The following is an 11,624-nucleotide window of genomic DNA, read 5'->3' as shown; positions in this document are numbered from 1 at the left end:
AACCGTCGTAATTAAGGTTTGCCTTCGAGATTAGTCAATAATTACTCAGTCAAATCTCGAATTAAAAATACCTATAAGTAGGTAATTATGTGGCTAATAAACCCTTAAAAGGGTATCTCTAGATTCCCACTCTAACTAGGTTAATTGTCAAGTCAAAGCTTACTTTAAAAAGTCAACAGAATGCTTATTTTCAAATTAATGCATAATTAGCAATGTAGGATACATGCAACCTGTTTGATCATTAAAATAACTTGGTAATTGATGTAAGAACATGCCCCAACATGTTCAACTCGACAATTTTCAGTTTAGGCTCGGTTTGGAACCGAAAGTCGCATAGTTTGACTTCTGCTTTGACTTTCAGTTCTGACCCATTTAAGCCAAGTTTAGGATTGCCTTAGAGCTTCTTTTGAACCTACTTACATGTTAGTATAACCCTCTGTGATTATACAACCTGGTTCATTTGATATCCTATTCACATGCATGTTTCCGTTAATTGCTTATATGTTGACCATTATGCCCAAATGACCTTAAAATATGATTTTTGAAAATGTAAAAGGGTAAACACCTTAGCTACTGATTTATAAACTTGCACCTAAAATTTTAGATCAGTTTGAGGTATAGATTAAGAGTTATGCTCATTAGCGTAATTAGAAGCTTCTTTGGTAATTAGATGGCGTAAATTGCATATAGCCTATCTAAACCCAAATTTTTGTACAAAACTTTGTACCCACTATTATAAAATAATATTTTGGGATTTTTAAAGATTTTTATTTAATTTTAGGCTGAGCATAACTTAGTGTTCTAAGCTAAATTCGGCTAATGTCGGTTTTGCCCTTTTGGGCTATAAAATGAGTTTTATAAACCCTATTGTAACAACTCTCATTAAAATTAATAATTAGAATGATAATTAGTCGATAAGGAAACCCTAATTGAGACACCCATGTAATTCCGCATTAACCCTAAAATTTTCAGAACAATCGGAATTAGGATCAGGGCCCCTAAAACTAGGGGGGATAAACCCTAATTGATATTTATCTATTCAATTTGCTGTCTAAAATTCGTTTAAGAAAAATGTTGAGTCACCCAAGCTAGTCCCGAAACCAGCTAGGCTAGGTAAATAGACTGCACCCTTTACGGACCGTAAGGGTAAGTCCTTACGGACCGTCAGCCATTAATTTAGCAGTTTTAGCAGGAGGGAAATACTTATATAGAAATTTTTGGGCTAGTTCATCCCAGGTGTTTACCGATCCAGCTGGGAGGGCGTTGAGCCAAGCTTTCGCTTGGTCTTTTAGTGAGAACGGAAACATACGGAGGCGGATGGCGTCGTTTGATGCTCCATTGATCCGAAAGGTATCACATATTTCTAAGAAATTAGTTATATGTAGATGGGGATCCTCGTCCGCAAGCCCGTGGAAGGTTGCAGAGTTTTGGAGCATTTGTATCAGATGCGGTCGAAGTTCGAAGTTATTGGCTTCGACATTCGGAGCATTGATAGCGACGCCTAGATTACCTACGGTGGGCCGTAGATAATCCATAAGGGTACGTTGGTCCGCCATTGGAGGTGGATCACCCGAAACCTTCTCTTGGTTTTTGGCTTTTAACCTTTTTCTGAGAAAGCGTTCGGGTTCTTCTAGCGGTTCTTTTATGTCTTTATTGGAACTGGAGCTCATACACTACGTGAGGTTGGCGTCGGGTTCCAAGTCCTGCAATAAAAACAGAAAAGAATGTTGGTCAGAAAGTTCACCACGGCCCCGTGTTGAGCGAACACGGCCCCGTGGTCGGAATTGCAGTGATTGTTTTCCAGATCCCGGTTACTGGAAGTTGGACACGGCCCCGTGTTGCACCGGCACGGCCCCGTGGTCAGCCTTCTGTAACTTGAAAAACAAAAAACTGCCAGTAACGATGCTGAGCACGGCCCGTGTCCGACCAGGCACGGCCCCGTGCTGAGCTCTGCAGAAGCTGAAAATCTACGAAAAAATCCTAAAAAATTAAAGAAAAATAAAAATATGATTAGGCCGTTGATTCCTAACTTTCTTAAAATCCTTGTGTCCCCGGCAGCGGCGCCAAAAACTTGATGTGCGTTAGGTGTAATATATTTTTGATGAGTATTTAAGCCCCTTTTTACACTTTTAGCCAAGTTTTAAATTTATAAAACACGATATTTACTAACACTAAACACACATATGGGCAAGTGCACCCATCGTGGACGTAGTATAGTGTTGGTAAGATACCGAGGTCGTCCAAGGACACAAGAGCTTTTAGTACCGGTTTATCCTCAACGTCTAATCAAATCAAATAGTTAGAAAAATGTTTTAAACTAAGAAAAATAAAAACTAACTAAATGCTGAAAATAAAAATAAAATAAAAACAGATAGACAAGATGAATCACTTGGATCCGACACGTGTATTAGTATAACCTTTGATTATTTTCGCACTTTTGCACTTGTTTAAGAGATTATCTTAGTTATTGTAGTAGGCCCCTCTTTTGAAGGCGACGTTACCCTCAACCCAGTAGTTTGAGTCAGCAAGGATACAATCCTAAAGGGTCGGATTATTGAAAGATAATGAATTAAGTTATTAATGCAAATTGTGGTAGGCCCCGCTTTTGGCGGTGACTTTACCCTCGGCTAAGTAGTCTGAGTCAGCAGGGATACAGTCCTAAATAGCCGGGTTATAGTATTAATAGTAGTTAACTTATGAGGGGGTCAAAGAGTTTGAATCCCCGCCATCCAATAACTATGGGCATTGAAGGAGATCCTACTAAATTTGACCCAGGTCCCAAGCAGGACCTCTAAACGCTGAACAAGGGCAAGACCCTTACCAAACCGTTCCCTTAACCCCCGACCAGGTAGCCAACATACCTCCATATAGACCGTGGAGATATGAATGGTGAAAATCTTTTATTTTATATAGACAGTAAAATAATGCCAAGACACCACGGACAAACGATAAGGAAAGATCACCTTCAACATAAGTAACTAGTTATTAAAGTCATTAATACAAAACCAAATAAAAAGTGCAAAAGATTAAAAATAAAAAGTATTATACTAAACACTTGTCTTCACCAAGTGATGTAAGAGACTTAGGCAAACATGGCCTTGTTTGTCAAGAACTCTTACTATCAATCTTGGATCCCGAGACGACTCACACACTCTACGATGGACAATGGATGATGGTGGTGGATGATGGTGTTATGGTGGTGGTGGGTGGTGGATGAAGTGTGAGAGAGGTGGTGTGCCAAGGGATGAGAGAGAATGAAGCCAAGCTCCTCTATTTATAGGCTGAACAGAAGGCTGGACACGGCCCCGTGCCCGCTGGACACGGCCCCGTGCCCGTCTGACATTCTCTCTCTTCATTAATTGTAATTCGCAATTACAATTAATGCGCCTGCTGTACTTTCACCACGCCCCCGTGCCCGCTGGACACGGCCCCGTGATGGGCAATGGAAGCTTCTACTGGTTTGTCTTTTCTGCTGCTTCCTGGGCACGCCCCCGTGTTCGCTGGACACGGGGCGTGTTCAGACTCTGTTTTCTCTTCTTTGCCTTGGGAGGTGCCATTGAGGGTCCGGGCAGCCTACTTTTGTTCCTTTTCTTGTATTTATGGTAGAATTAGTTGTCTTTTTGCTTCTTTTGTGATTTTGAGCTCATTTCATTCTGAAAATACAAAAGGAAGACAAAAACACTCTTTTTCCAACATTAGTACTTAAAAAGGGTTAGTTTTGTGCCTTAATTGACGTGATTTATATGTTGCATTTTACACACATCAAATACCCCCACACTTGAACTTTTGCTTGTCCTCAAGCAAAACTCTTTAAATGTGGCTTACACTCCCAAATGGAATAGGTAGAAGAGAAGTTTTTTAGCTTGTCCTAGAGTGTCGGGAATCCAAGGTCTTTATAAGTTTTATTTTTATTTATTTACAATCCTATTCGTTATGATTTATTTTGAACGTTTCATAAGATAAATTACTTATTTGGGCATAGCATGCCTTATTAAAATTCCATTTATATACAAGTTCACATACCTCACGGGGGATCACTCAACACTCGGCCGAAGGTGTATATTTTTAGTGAATCTCTCGAGAGCGGCATGGAACTTACGCCTTCCATAGGCTTGCCAAGCAATCATTCCTCCCCCTTTTTAACTTTTTACCTTTGTAAATATCAAGAGGACTTTTGGGTGAAGGGTTAGGCTTGGGTTAAAGGTGGGTGGTTGGTTAGTGGTTAGTAAAAAGGGCGAAAATCGTAAAAGCATCGGTTTTCGTAAAATGCCTTGTTTTTAGCGACTTTTTATTTTGAAGTATTTCTCCAAACAAGCTTTTATATAACTTTGGTTTGTTTTTGACTTCATTCCTATATATTATATATATATATATATTTTTTTTTCATCACATAAAAAGGCGAGTTTTACGAAAAACCGAGCTTGTTACTAAAATAAATGGTGAAAAATAAAAAAGGTTTTTGGTGGGTAAAAAGGGTTTTTGGGGTAATGAAATGAAAGGTTTAGGCTCAAAGGGGCTATCTAGGGGGATTTTGGGTAGGTGATAAAAAAAATGAAAAATAATGGTTTTGAAAGAAAAATGGTTAGTCCTAATGCCTCTATCATTTACTTACTTGGGTTTAAGTTGGTAAGGACCGGGAATGTATCGTCGTGGCAAGTTCTAGATTTGTAAGAACCAAGCGGCTATTCACACAAGAAACGAAAAATGAGCATTTAGTCTAAATATGTATATTTTTATGCTCAATAAAGGCTCAAAACTCACTTTTGTGGGAATGGGTTTTTAATGTGATCAAGTATATATAATCGAATTTTTAACTAGACTTGTTATGCCGTTTCATAATTTTCTTATGTTGGTTCTTTGTATCACGACGCTATCGGTTGTAAATTTGTAAAAATATAACCTTTTTAGAACTTGTTATTCCCAACTTAAACTAAGACAAGTAAATAAATAAAAAATAAAAAAGTTTTTGAAAACATTTGGGGTGTTTAGCGGTTCCAATAGAGTTTTGTGTAAGGCTTGTGTTTAGGACTTGCAAAATTCAAGGTTTTAGCATCCCCCCCCACACTTAAATTACACATTGTCCTCAATGTGTCCAAAAATAAGGTTTTTGGTTGATTAGAATGTGTAAAAGTGGGTTAAAAAGCAAAGTTTTATGTTACTGGCATCCTGAACACGGCCCCGTGTTGACCGGGCACGGCCCCGTGGTCAAGTGCCAGTAACAAAAATTAGAGAATGAAAACAGAAGCCTGGACACGGGGGCGTGTCCGCTGAACACGGCCCGTGTCCAGTTACCTGAACTGGGTGATTTTCTGCAGGGGGCTCTGCACGGGGCCGTGTTGGTTGGGCACGGCCCGTGTTGAGCCTTCTGTGATGGAGATTTTTGTCGGGTTGCTCTGTTCTTTGTGCATGGTTTCATGTTTCTCGTTCCCTTTTTCATCCATTACCACCATGAGTGTGTTTTATTCTGTAAAATAAAAAAAAGATTAAACTAAACTAAGGATAGTTCCGCGGAATGCCTCCGTGGTGCGCCACGTTTATAAGGGTCCTTGGCTAGACCCAATGAGAGGTTATATGTTTTCTGAGTGGGATGCTTGGCGTCCCATGTTACACCGTCGGAGAGCAGCATCCAAGCTCGAATCAATAACCTTCATGTAATTGACCGGGTCGTCATCTTCTATTCTCTTCCCAACTCCGAATTTCACTTCATCATCCCCATACCTCAAAGTGAGTGTCCCGTCATTCATATCTACCACTGCTTGTGCTGTGGCAAGGAAGGGTCTCCCTAGTATAAGGGGGACCTCGGTGTCTTCCTCCATATCGAGTATGACAAAGTCAACTGGATAAACGAATCTGCTTACCTTTACCAAGACATTCTCGATGACACCTTGTGGGAATTTGACGGATCGATCAGCGAGTTGTATGCTCATTTTTGTAGGGCTCGTGGTTCCCAAGCCAAGCCTCTTGAACATTGATGAGGGCATAAGGTTAATGCTAGCCCCTAGGTCGGCTAAGGCATTGCGAACGGGCGAGTCCCCTATTGAGCATGGAATCGTGAAACTTCCGGGATCGATTTTCTTTTGGGGGAGTTTATTGAGTACGAGGGCAGAGCATTCTTCGCCTAAATTAACTAATTGCAAATTTTCAATTTTCTTCTTATGCGTAAGGAAGTCCCTCATAAATTTAGAGTATTTGGGCATTTGGGTTAGGACTTCGATAAAAGGAATATTGACATGCAATTGTTTTAACAGACTTTCGAATTTTGCGAATTGCTCATTTGTCTTTTGACGAATTAACCTATCAGGGTACGGAACTCGAGGAGCCTTGGTAGGCTCTGGTGATGGAGGAGAGTTCTTCTCCTGCAGAGGTGTTGGTATTGTTTCTTCCGTAGGTGGTGGTACTTCTGCAGGCCCTACGGTGCGGTTTCGTAGTGTGATGAGGTGAACTTGCGCCTTTGGGTTTGTTTCGGTATTGCTAGGTAATGCGCCTTGCGGTCTCTCGGAAAAGTTTTGAGCTATTTGATTTATTTGTTTTTCTATGTTTTGAATGCTAGCTTGTTGATTCCTAAAATTAGACTCTAATTGTAGAAATCTTTCCGAGTTTTTCTTATCAGTGTCAGAGACGAGGCGAGATATAGTATCTTCGAGCCTTTCTCGTCCACCTTGTTGTTGAGTGAAATTTTGTGACTCATTTCTTGATTGCTGAAAGTTTGTTCGTTGGGTTTGTTGGTTACTACTATTGCCGGGTTCCCTCCAACCAAGGTTTGGGTGGTTTCGCTATCCTTGGTTGTAAGTTCCCGTTGGGGGACCCGACGGCCTAGGTCTATTATCAATGTAGTTTACCATTTCTTGTTGATCGTCCGTTTCTTTCATGCAACTCCAATTTTCATGTGACCCACCACACCCTTCACAAGCCATGACCGAGACTGTTTTTGTCATTTCTAATTTTTTTATTTTTGAAGAAAGGGCCTCGATTTGGGCTTGTAAAGAAGTGCTTTCATCGACCTTATGGGCGCCCGGGGCGATAGACATATTTCCCCGGGGGGTGTGCCATTGAAAATTGGTTTGAGCAATTTCCTCAATTTGATTATATATTTCGTGTGGGCGTCGATTACCTAAAAGTCCCCCGGAGCTAGAATCAAGTGTCTGCCTAGTGTGTGGCAACAATCCATTATAGAAAGTGGATACTTGTTACCATATTGCGAGGCCGTGATGGGGACACTTGCGTAATAGCTCCTTGAACCTTTCCCAAGTTTCATATAAGGATTCCCCTTCCTCTTGTGAGTATGTATTAATTTCAGCCATTAATTTAGCAGTTTTAGCAGGAGGGAAATACTTATATAGAAATTTTTGGGCTAGTTCATCCCAGGTGTTTACCGATCCAGCTGGGAGGGCGTTGAGCCAAGCTTTCGCTTGGTCTTTTAGTGCGAACGGAAACATACGGAGGCGGATGGCGTCGTTTGATGCTCCATTGATCCGAAAGGTATCACATATTTCTAAGAAATTAGTTATATGTAGATGGGGATCCTCGTCCGCAAGCCCGTGGAAGGTTGCAGAGTTTTGGAGCATTTGTATCAGATGCGGTCGAAGTTCGAAGTTATTGGCTTCGACATTCGGAGCATTGATAGCGGCGCCTAGATTACCTACGGTGGGCCGTAGATAATCCATAAGGGTACGTTGGTCCGCCATTGGAGGTGGATCACCCGAAACCTTCTCTTGGTTTTTGGCTTTTAACCTTTTTCTGAGAAAGCGTTCGGGTTCTTCTAGCGGTTCTTTTATGTCTTTATTGGAACTGGAGCTCATACACTACGTGAGGTTGGCGTCGGGTTCCAAGTCCTGCAATAAAAACAGAAAAGAATGTTGGTCAGAAAGTTCACCATGGCCCCGTGTTGAGCGAACACGGCCCCGTGGTCGGAATTGTAGTGATTGTTTTCCAGATCCCGGTTACTGGAAGTTGGACACGGCCCCGTGTTGCACCGGCACGGCCCCGTGGTCAGCCTTCTGTAACTTGAAAAACAAAAAACTGCTAGTAACGATGCTGAGCACGGCCCGTGTCCGACCAGGCACGGCCCCGTGCTGAGCTCTGCAGAAGCTGAAAATCTACGAAAAAATCCTAAAAAATTAAAGAAAAATAAAAATATGATTAGGCCGTTGATTCCTAACTTTCTTAAAATCATTGTGTCCCCGGCAGCGGCGCCAAAAACTTGATGTGCGTTAGGTGTAATATATTTTTGATGAGTATTTAAGCCCCTTTTTACACTTTTAGCCAAGTTTTAAATTTATAAAACACGATATTTACTAACACTAAACACACATATGGGCAAGTGCACCCATCGTGGACGTAGTATAGTGTTGGTAAGATACCGAGGTCGTCCAAGGACACAAGAGCTTTTAGTACCGGTTTATCCTCAACGTCTAATCAAATCAAATAGTTAGAAAAAATGTTTTAAACTAAGAAAAATAAAAACTAACTAAATGCTGAAAATAAAAATAAAATAAAAACAGATAGACAAGATGAATCACTTGGATCCGACACGTGTATTAGTATAACCTTTGATTATTTTCGCACTTTTGCACTTGTTTAAGAGATTATCTTAGTTATTGTAGTAGGCCCCTCTTTTGAAGGCGACGTTACCCTCAACCAGTAGTTTGAGTCAGCAAGGATACAATCCTAAAGGGTCGGATTATTGAAGGATAATGAATTAAGTTATTAATGCAAATTGTGGTAGGCCCCGCTTTTGGCGGTAACGTTACCCTCGGCTAAGTAGTCTGAGTTAGCAGGGATACAGTCCTAAATAGCCGGGTTATAGTATTAATAGTAGTTAACTTATGAGGGGGTCAAAGAGTTTGGATCCCCGCCATCCAATACCTATGGGCATTGAAGGAGATCCTACTAAATTTGACCCAGGTCCCAAGCAGGACCTCTAAACGCTGAACAAGGGCAAGACCCTTACCAAACCGTTCCCTTAACCCCCGACCAGGTAGCCAACATACCTCCATATAGACCGTGGAGATATGAATGGTGAAAATCTTTTATTTTATATAGACAGTAAAATAATGCCAAGACACCACGGACAAACGATAAGGAAAGATCACCTTCAACATAAGTAACTAGTTATTAAAGTCATTAATACAAAACCAAATAAAAAGTGCAAAAGATAAAAAATAAAAAGTATTCTACTAAACACTTGTCTTCACCAAGTGATGTAAGAGACTTAGGAAAACATGGCCTTGTTTGTCAAGAACTCTTACTATCAATCTTGGATCCCGAGACGACTCACACACTCTACGATGGACAATGGATGATGGTGGTGGATGATGGTGTTATGGTGGTGGTGGGTGGTGGATGAAGTGTGAGAGAGGTGGTGTGCCAAGGGATGAGAGAGAATGAAGCCAAGCTCCTCTATTTATAGGCTGAATAGAAGGCTGGACACGGCCCCGTGTCCGCTGGACACGGCCCCGTGCCCGTCTGACATTCTCTCTCTTCATTAATTGTAATTCGCAATTACAATTAATGCGCCTGCTGTACTTTCACCACGCCCCCGTGCCCGCTGGACACGGCCCCGTGGTGGGCAATGGAAGCTTCTACTGGTTTGTCTTTTCTGCTGCTTCCTGGGCACGCCCCCGTGTTCGCTGGACACGGGGCGTGTTCAGACTCTGTTTTCTCTTCTTTGCCTTGGGAGGTGCCGTTGAGGGTCCGGGCAGCCTACTTTTGTTCCTTTTCTTGTATTTATGGTAGAATTAGTTGTCTTTTTGCTTCTTTTGTGATTTTGAGCTCATTTCATTCTGAAAATACAAAAGGAAGACAAAAACACTCTTTTTCCAACATTAGTACTTAAAAAGGGTTAGTTTTGTGCCTTAATTGATGTGATTTATATGTTGCATTTTACACACATCAAATACCCCCACACTTGAACTTTTGCTTGTCCTCAAGCAAAACTCTTTAAATGTGGCTTACACTCCCAAATGGAATAGGTAGAAGAGAAGTTTTTTAGCTTGTCCTAGAGTGTCGGGAATCCAAGGTCTTTATAAGTTTTATTTTTATTTATTTACAATCCTATTCGTTATGATTTATTTTGAACGTTTCATAAGATAAATTACTTATTTGGGCATAGCATGCCTTATTAAAATTCCATTTATATACAAGTTCACATACCTCACGGGGGATCACTCAACACTCGGCCGAAGGTGTATATTTTTAGTGAATCTCTCGAGAGCGGCATGGAACTTACGCCTTCCATAGGCTTGCCAAGCAATCAATCCTCCCCCTTTTTAACTTTTTACCTTTGTAAATATCAAGAGGACTTTTGGGTGAAGGGTTAGGCTTGGGTTAAAGGTGGGTGGTTGGTTAGTGGTTAGTAAAAAGGGCGAAAATCGTAAAAGCATCGGTTTTCGTAAAATGCCTTGTTTTTAGCGACTTTTTATTTTGAAGTATTTCTCCAAACAAGCTTTTATATAGCTTTTGTTTGTTTTTGACTTCATTCATATATATTATATATATTTTTTTTCATCACATAAAAAGGCGAGTTTTACGAAAAACCGAGCTTGTTACTAAAATAAAGGGTGAAAAATAAAAAAGGTTTTTGGTGGGTAAAAAGGGTTTTTGGGGTAATGAAATGAAAGGTTTAGGCTCAAAGGGGCTATCTAGGGGGATTTTGGGTAGGTGATAAAAAAAATGAAAAATAATGGTTTTGAAAGAAAAATGGTTAGTCCTAATGCCTCTATCATTTACTTACTTGGGTTTAAGTTGGTAAGGACCGGGAATGTATCGTCGTGGCAAGTTGTAGATTTGTAAGAACCAATCGGCTATTCACACAAGAAACGAAAAATGAGCATTTAGTCTAAATATGTATATTTTTATGCTCAATAAAGGCTCAAAACTCACTTTTGTGGGAATGGGTTTTTAATGTGATCAAGTATATATAATCGAATTTTTAACTAGACTTGTTATGCCGTTTCATAATTTTCTTATGTTGGTTCTTTGTATCACGACGCTATCGGTTGTAAATTTGTAAAAATATAACCTTTTTAGAACTTGTTATTCCCAACTTAAACTAAGACAAGTAAATAAATAAAAAATAAAAAAGTTTTTGAAAAAATTTGGGGTGTTTAGCGGTTCCAATAGAGTTTTGTGTAAGGCTTGTGTTTAGGATTTGCAAAATTCAAGGTTTTAGCATCCCCCCCACACTTAAATTACACATTGTCCTCAATGTGTCCAAAAATAAGGTTTTTGGTTGATTAGAATGTGTAAAAGTGGGTTAAAAAGCAAAGTTTTATGTTACTGGCATCCTGAACACGGCCCCGTGTTGACCGGGCACGGCCCCGTGGTCAAGTGCCAGTAACAAAAATTAGAGAATGAAAACAGAAGCCTGGACACGGGGGCGTGTCCGCTGAACACGGCCCGTGTCCAGTTACCTGAACTGGGTGATTTTCTGCAGGGGGCTCTGCACGGGGCCGTGTTGGTTGGGCACGGCCCGTGTTGAGCCTTCTGTGATGGAGATTTTTGTCGGGTTGCTCTGTTCTTTGTGCATGGTTTCATGTTTCTCGTTCCCTTTTTCATCCATTACCACCATGAGTGTGTTTTATTCTGTAAAATAAAAAAAAAGATTAAACTAAACTAAGGATAGT

At 40.6% G+C, this 11,624-nt stretch overlaps 1 non-coding gene across 1 annotated transcript; it reads left to right on the top strand.

Annotated features, from left to right (window-relative positions):
* The first annotated feature begins 7,200 nt into the window (after positions 1 to 7,200).
* Positions 7,201 to 7,307, top strand: LOC118487002. Its single transcript, XR_004880169.1, has one exon. It is a non-coding gene; the product is annotated as a small nucleolar RNA R71 (small nucleolar RNA).
* The last annotated feature ends 4,317 nt before the right edge of the window (positions 7,308 to 11,624 follow it).

Source organism: Helianthus annuus, chromosome 14, assembly GCF_002127325.2.
Source record: "Helianthus annuus cultivar XRQ/B chromosome 14, HanXRQr2.0-SUNRISE, whole genome shotgun sequence".
In the NCBI taxonomy this organism is placed as follows: domain Eukaryota; kingdom Viridiplantae; phylum Streptophyta; class Magnoliopsida; order Asterales; family Asteraceae; genus Helianthus; species Helianthus annuus.
The sequence above is the reverse complement of the archived record's forward strand: the minus strand, read 5'-3'. Positions and strand labels throughout refer to the sequence as shown.